Raw genomic sequence first — 320 nt, 5'->3', positions numbered from 1 at the left:
AAGGTGACTTTCACAAGCATGTTTAAGGCTTAAGCGTGGAATGACTACAAAATAAAAAAAAATAAAAAAAACGTAGACAAAACATTAATTCAAACCTTGTGTGTGACAAATACTTTATGTCAAAATCTAACAAAGTCAGATTTATATGTATAATTTTTTCATTTTTTCAATTCCAAAGTCTGTACTCAGACTCACAGACTTTGGTGCGCATTCTCACAAAATTCGTAAAGCTTAGGGTTGTCTAATTTCAAAGGGCGTGAGGGTTTGAGTACACACTTAATAATCCCTTTTCGTGAGTCTGCATCGGTGCAGACTTCACC

The sequence above is a fragment of the Etheostoma spectabile genome, chromosome 16 (genome assembly GCF_008692095.1).
Source record: "Etheostoma spectabile isolate EspeVRDwgs_2016 chromosome 16, UIUC_Espe_1.0, whole genome shotgun sequence".
Lineage (NCBI taxonomy): Eukaryota > Metazoa > Chordata > Actinopteri > Perciformes > Percidae > Etheostoma > Etheostoma spectabile.
Note: the sequence above shows the minus strand (reverse complement) of the source record.